At 37.9% G+C, this 6,301-nt stretch overlaps 1 protein-coding gene across 2 annotated transcripts in view; it reads left to right on the plus strand.

Annotated features, from left to right (window-relative positions):
• LOC112551522 (uncharacterized protein C16orf45-like) overlaps window positions 1–6,301 on the plus strand; it is a 96,117-nt gene that overhangs the window by 53,441 nt on the left and 36,375 nt on the right. The gene's annotated exons all lie outside the window — the stretch shown is intronic.

The following is a 6,301-nucleotide window of genomic DNA, read 5'->3' on the forward strand; positions in this document are numbered from 1 at the left end:
GGATGGCCGCATTATCATCCCAGCTGCCTGGGTTCATGTGATAATAAAAAACACTCATCATGATACCCACTACGGACCCAGGGCCCTGATAAGATAAATCAGTTACTATATAACTAAAATAAAATTAAAAGAGACTGCCAAGGAGATATCAGAGACATGTGTGGTCTGCCAGACAAATAACCCAAAAGAAAAAAAAACAAAACTTCAAGACATCAAAAAATAGGCAATGGGCCAAAAAAAAAATAACAGGTGGATTTTACTGAGTTGCCCCGGCAACAAGAGATAAAATATCTCCTTGTCTTTGTGGACACTTTCTCTAATTGGGTTGAGTGCTTCCCATGTCGGACTGCCCAAGCCCGGGAGATAGTCAAGACACTCCTACAAAAAATCATACCTCGCCTCGGACTTCCAAAAGGAATAGGGTCAAACAATGGCCCACATTTCATTACACAAATTACTCAAAAAGTTTCTGAGTTCCTAAAAATCAGCTGGCATTTACACACCCCTTAGAGACCCCAGTCCAATAAAAAGGTAAAACGTATAAATCAGACCTTAAAAAGACACCTTACAAAGATTTACCAAAAAGCTCGACTCAAATGGCCAGAGGCCCTACCCTTGGCCCTGTTACGAGTAAGGGTCACACCACATTCTAAATTAGGATTAAGCCTGTTTAAAATAATGTATGGTAAACCTTACCCTCTGAGTCTGCCCATGAGTACTAAACAACAGTTACATGTTTTAAAAAAAAAAATGATTAAAAAATATATATGGTCCTTGGTTTCTGTTTTGTCTTCCATCCATCAACAGATACGAGACGTGCTGCAGACACAGGACCAGTATCCTGCCCTAAAAATTGATTATTACCTGGGAGTTACGTCCTTATAAAAGATTAAAACAAAAAAATAAAAGATAAAGCCAATAAAAAACTTAAAATTCCTATTCAAAAAAAAAAAACTTTAAATAATTTGACAATCTTTAATTAAGTTTTATAAGCCTTATTATAAAATTGTTCAAGGTTTTATTATAAAACACCCTGATCTGTCCACTCCTACTTATAGGAGAAAAAACCCTTTTACAACAAAAATTTGACCCTCAAAAAAATGTCTGGATTTATCTGGCCCGGAAAATTTTAAATAAAACGGACTTCTGCTTAGCGGGAGGGATCAATGCTCACCTGGTTTTTACCTCATGCTTAATCACAATACCAACCCCTTTAAAAATTTTACAAAATTATACTATGCTAAAAAATATAAAAAAAAAAAATACATATCAAAATATATATAAGTGGGGGACTATTATAAAAAAAAAAATAGAGACATGTTTTCCATACGGGTTCAGACAACAGCTAATGCTTCTAAATGTTTCCTAATAGTTAATTATACTAATAATTGCTTCAAATTAAACCAAGATAAAAAAATCCTTTATAACAAGACCAATCAAATATCCTATATATACAATGTTCACCTGTCGTCTTATCTATCTTCAGACCTAAGGTAAATCAAATGATTTTACAAACAAAAAAAGCTAAAAATACTAGGTTTATATTAAAACAAATTGAGTGAAGCAATTATAATAAAAATAATTAAAAATGCTCCAGAGAAAAAAAATGTTAGGTTTGACCTAAAAACCACTACACATAGCCCAAGCAAAAGTCTCTGTTCTATAACTAATGCTCAATTACAATGATAAAGAAAAGACAGTCTTAGATAAAGGAGACTTAAAAACAAAAATAGAATTAGTAAAATAGGGCAAAGAGCTGATTTAAATATTAAGAGTCACACCCCTAGGTGGGGAGAAAGTATGCTAATAAAACATACATATATAAAAATGAGATACATAGCTAAAACACAGGTATAAAGACATGCTCAATAAAAAACTCCTTGCGTCACTCCCTTATAACCAATTAACAAACAAAAATGCTTATAAAGGTCCAATACTCCTGTATAAAAGATGCTCATAATTAAGACTCTGTGTGCTTGTTACATAAAATTATTCCGCTTACACCTTGTATTGCTAGCAATAAATCTTTATACTTTCACCCCTGGTATCTTTATTGGCTTTTACATACCGGGCACGATCCCAGACTTGAGCTGGGGCTCAACAAAAGCAGGACCATCCTCACCTATATCATCCCAGCCAAGGTTTTTCTAGCCAGGTCTTTTTAGCAGCCTTTTTATTATTTTGATATCATTTTCTACAAGTTTGTTAGACTGTGGATATCTTGGGCTAGAGGTTATGTGTGTAGACTCATATTCCTTTGCAAAATGCTTGAACTCATACCCATCAAATTGTGGTCCATTGTTGTGGACCAGACCTGACCACAACTGGGTTGCTGTTTTTGGCAATGAAATACTGTGTGCTATTACATGCGTTACAGTAGTTGTTCTCAGGTCTTGCCATTTCTGGATAGTGAGAGTAATAGTCTAAAACCAATACAATGTTTTTTTTCAGCATGAGTGAACAGGTCTATGGCTACTTTGGACCATAGAGCCAGTTATTCCTCAGTCACTACCGTTGGCCGTTTTGCTTCACTACGTCTATATTTTTGACAGGCTAAACATGATTTAATATACTTTTCTATGTACATATTCATTTGTGGCCAGTACAGAGTTTTTCTAGCCCTACTTTTGCATTTCTCTATACTTAAGTGTCCTTCATGTATCTCTGTAGTCTGTAACATATTCCGTGGTAATACTTTGGGAACAAGTCTGCCATTTCTAAACAAGAGCCCATCACTTAAATTACTGACAATTCTGCTTCAAAGTGGTTTGAGGACTGGGCATGTACCTGTTTGTATATTCTGATCATGTACCATGGCATCTGTGAGTACAGCCCACACTTCCTCAGAAACTGGGCACATTTTTTTTAACAAATTGACATGTACAATGTCTAATTGTGGGTTTGGTTCTACTTCTGTTCTGTCAAAAGCTCTAGACAGAGTATCCACCACCACTAACTCTCTCCCTGGTTTATATTCTAATCTTAAATCATAACTGCAACTGAAAGAATAGCTCTGTAATCTTGGAGGTGTGTCAGTGAGCCCCCTTTTTGCTATTGCCGTCATTGGCTTGTGATCTGTTTCAGCTAATGCTGGTCTCTCATAAAGGAACAAATGAAACTTTTTACATCCATGTATCAAAGCTAAAGCCTTTTTTACCAGTTTGTGCATACTGACACTCAGTTTTAGTTAAAGTCCTGGAAGCATAGGAGATGGGTCTTCAATTCTTCCCATACTTCTATATGAGTGCTGCTCCTAGGCCCTCCTTAGAGGCATCTGTAGACAGCTTTGTCTGACTTGTGCTGTCATAGTATTTAAGTATTGGAGCCTTTTATAATAACTGTTTTAAGTTCCTGAACTCTTCATCCCGATCTGCTTCTCATATACATTTTTAATTTTTGTGCAGTAAAGCTCTTAGGTTGCAGCACTTTTGTACCAGAAAAGGTACAAATTTCCCCACCAAGTTTTCCTATGCCCAAAAACATTTGCAGTCCTTCCTTATATGTTGGAGGTGGCATTTTAGTAATTGGTTGTACCCCGCTGGGCTCTCTCTGTATACTTTGATCCATTCATTTTCTGCCCATATAGGTTTCTTCTCTGACTCTACATTTGTATGTTTGTCTGTTGTGTTTTAAACTTGCTGATCAAGTGCTTTCCAGAGCTCTCTCAAGTCTCTCATCATGTTTCTCCATGTATGTCCCCATATGTGTTGTATGTATTTATGAAACACTTCGGATGCTGAATGTAACCCAAAGGGCAATCTGCAAAAGTAGAATCTTCTACATGGAGTTCTGAATGTGCACAAATGTCTGCTGTTTTTTTCTAATGGAAGCTGCCAAAACCCAGCTGATGCAGCTAATGTGGAGAATATGTTGCTTGTGACATTTCTCCAAAAATGTATTCCCTAGTAGGAATGGAAACCTGTTCCTTTTATAACATATTTATTACTTTCTTTTGGGTCTAGGCAAAGGCAAAAGTTTCCTTTTTTTGTACTATTACCAAAGAATGAACCCACTCTGTCAGTTCCTCTACTTTCTCAATAGTTGAGCATTCAATTTTTCTAGTTCTGGTTTCAGGCTTTGTCTTATTGCTAAAGGAATATTTCTGGGAGTATGCCTTGTGGGAATATAGAGTTTAGACAGCTCAATTTTATATTTTTTTAAGCTTCCCAAGCCCCTCAAATACATCCTGAAACTTATCTTCAATTTTACTGTGCCCCTCTACGGTATATATTCTCCAAATAAGGCCTAGTGCTTGACAGGTCTTTAATCCTAATATAACCACACATTTTCCTGGCACATCCAAAACTGAATTTTTTTCATTTTAATGTTTTACCTTTCTCTCCAGCTTACATGTGCCAATAGTAGGAATTAACTCCCCACTGCAAGCTTGGAGACTTACCTGATTGCTGTGAATACTTGCTTTTGTTTTCAAACCCTTTACAATATAGTCTGGTGTAATATTGGCTCATGCGCCATTGTCCAGTTTAAAAGTCACGGCACATCTGTTTGCTTCCAGCATGATATTCCAGTTGTGTGATGATACTGTATCTTGTACAGCTCCATATAGCTCCTCTTCTCAGGTGCATTCAGTGTTGCAATTCACCTTGCTGTGCGGTGCTTGCAAACTCTGTTCCTTTCTGTGCCCACAGTCCTCTCCTCTGCACACTCTAGCAAAATGGTTCGTTCTTTTGTATATGTTGCAGCATTGTGCAAAAGCAGAACGTTGCCCTGGTGTATGTGTGTTACCAGCATGTATGGCTCTTCAAGCTGCTCTTCTTAAGCTCTCCTTGATTGCATTTTCAGGCCTCCCCTTGAAATTTCTTTTTTGTCTCTGTTCTTTTCTGAGAGGGTTCATTATTCCATCAAATACTGAGCATCTGGCTTTACTGTCCAAAGACTTCGCTCTAGCCTGGATGATTGCTGCTGCTTTGTACATGCTGTTTGCTTTCTCTAGCTTGAGATCAGGAACCTCCAGCAGTCTTTTCCTGAGCTTCATGGCTCTGATATCTATTACTATCTGATCTCTAATGGAGTCTGTTAATTCTCCAAAATTAAAGGATTGACTCAGCAGCTTGAAATCATTTTCAAATTCCCCAAAGGATTTTCCTTCTTTTTCTGATCCCATGTGGAACTGATATTTTTCCCAAGTCTTATTCTTTTTTTGGAGTGCAATACTCCTTAAACTTTCTGAGCACTGTCTCATAATCAGCCTGCTCTGCTTGGCTCAGTGGCGTACTGTTACATATATCCAGCACCTTAGCACCTGCTGTATTCAGAAAAATAGTTATCTTTTGGACATTTGACTTCTCAGTGGCTCCACTCACCTTCATGTACAGGTTGAATTGTTGCTCAAACCTCTTACAGTTCTCTGCTGCATGACTGAAGAGTTTCAGCTCTGCTGGAGCCTGTAGTTGCTCCACATTTTTCTTTTACTTTTTCTATTTTTAAAGCTCATTCTGTGCAATGTATTCACTTATTTTCAACTACTTCTGGTACCATGTTGCATTATGGAGTCAGTTCACTGAAACAGGAGTCATTTTTCCAAAGAGGTTTCTTTATTCATGTACACACGCGCGCGTGCACGCACAGAGCCATCTCTCTCTCAGTTCCTCTCTCAGTTCTGTTCAACTCCATCTAGCTCTTACAGATATACAATCCTTACAAGAGTGTGTTCAATGCAGGTGGTGTAGAAGGCTGGAAGGGAACAGAGATACAGCAAGAGAGCCACGTGGACTAAACCAGTCATTTATGTCTGTATATAATAGTTATAAGCTAATTGAAGAGACAAAAGTCAATATAAGTGCCCAGGAGTGAACTAGGAGCATACATTACAAATATTACAGTGGCCAACTGAAAGTCTCTTAACCTGGGATTTTCAAAGGCGCTAAAAGGATTTAGGCAGACAAGGTTCCTTGGGTGAATTTGATATCTTTTATTAGACCAACCCAAATAGTTGGAGAATAGTTATTAAGCAAGCTTTCAAGTTCGAAAACCCTTCGTCAGGCTAAGGAAGTTTCTGCAGTTGGTGTGTGCTCTTCCTGGATGGAATGAAAAGTAAAGAAGCCAGGGGCGGGGCGGGGCTGGGGAGTCAGTTGCCATAGGCACCCAGCTTCCACTACCTCTCACACTGATGCTACTGACAAATTGAAATCCCTCCTTCTCTGTGCTTCAAAGAGAAGGAAAGGAACTTGCTGATGAGTTAGGATCCATGTTCAAGACCTCCCAGCTGTCAGCCACGTATGTAGATTTGAATACTTCCTTTACTAAGCATTAACTAATCTCTTCCTTGTCACAGGGAAAG

Source organism: Alligator sinensis, unplaced genomic scaffold, assembly GCF_000455745.1.
Source record: "Alligator sinensis unplaced genomic scaffold, ASM45574v1 scaffold17_1, whole genome shotgun sequence".
Classification (NCBI taxonomy): domain Eukaryota; kingdom Metazoa; phylum Chordata; order Crocodylia; family Alligatoridae; genus Alligator; species Alligator sinensis.